Raw genomic sequence first — 839 nt, forward strand, 5'->3', positions numbered from 1 at the left:
ATAAGGAACCATACTGACACTGTTTAATATAATTTGTATATGGTTATGTTCAGACATGGAGGATTCAGGCTGGAAACAGCAGTGATCTTCAGTAAACATTGGAAATGTGTTGAGTAGTTTAACAGACAGGACATGAACCCAGGCTGTGGTCCAATAGTGATTGGAAACCTGACGATACTACGTCCCGCCCACCGATAGCTGTAACCTGACTGCACCACAGGCCTGTCAATCAAACAGACACGCCCCCAAAAACAGGTCTTCTTGAATCTTCTTTTCTAATGAATGAGGGATTATTTTCAGATGGACCTCCAGAAAACTAAGAAGAAGGAGTGACTTTAGCTAACAACACCGAGAGAACTGATGGACACATTTTATTCACTTTGGATTTGATGAGAGAAGTTGAATGGGAGTCTATGGAGCCGGAGGCTTTTTGGAGCCGACCTCTAGTGGCACTCGCTGGTATTGCAGCTGAAGACACTAAACACACATTTGCTGACTTTTCATAAACTGTATACCCAGTCTATGCTAACAGCTCGCTACGCTTTTATGTACAATCTGTGGCCCAAATATAATTATTTGCACCATCTGCCCCCAACTGTCAGCAGTGAAGTGGCATTGTGGGAAATGTAGGCACCAGGTTCGGTCAAGGGAAAAGAACGTGTGGTATAAAAAGAGGACATCTCCACTTAAGCTGCATTCCATTTTGATCCTAAAAAAAAAAAAAAAAAAAAAAAAAAAAGTGGCAAAACTCTTGTAATAACTCACCAGTTGCTTTGATGACGTAAATGTCGATTGACGCTAAATGCAGTATTGCATGTGTGTAACTTTGAAGGATTTCG

Source organism: Brachyistius frenatus, unplaced genomic scaffold, assembly GCF_029030835.1.
Source record: "Brachyistius frenatus isolate BFR_SWC_R1_liver_20210118 unplaced genomic scaffold, ASM2903083v1 Contig_512, whole genome shotgun sequence".
Lineage (NCBI taxonomy): Eukaryota > Metazoa > Chordata > Actinopteri > Embiotocidae > Brachyistius > Brachyistius frenatus.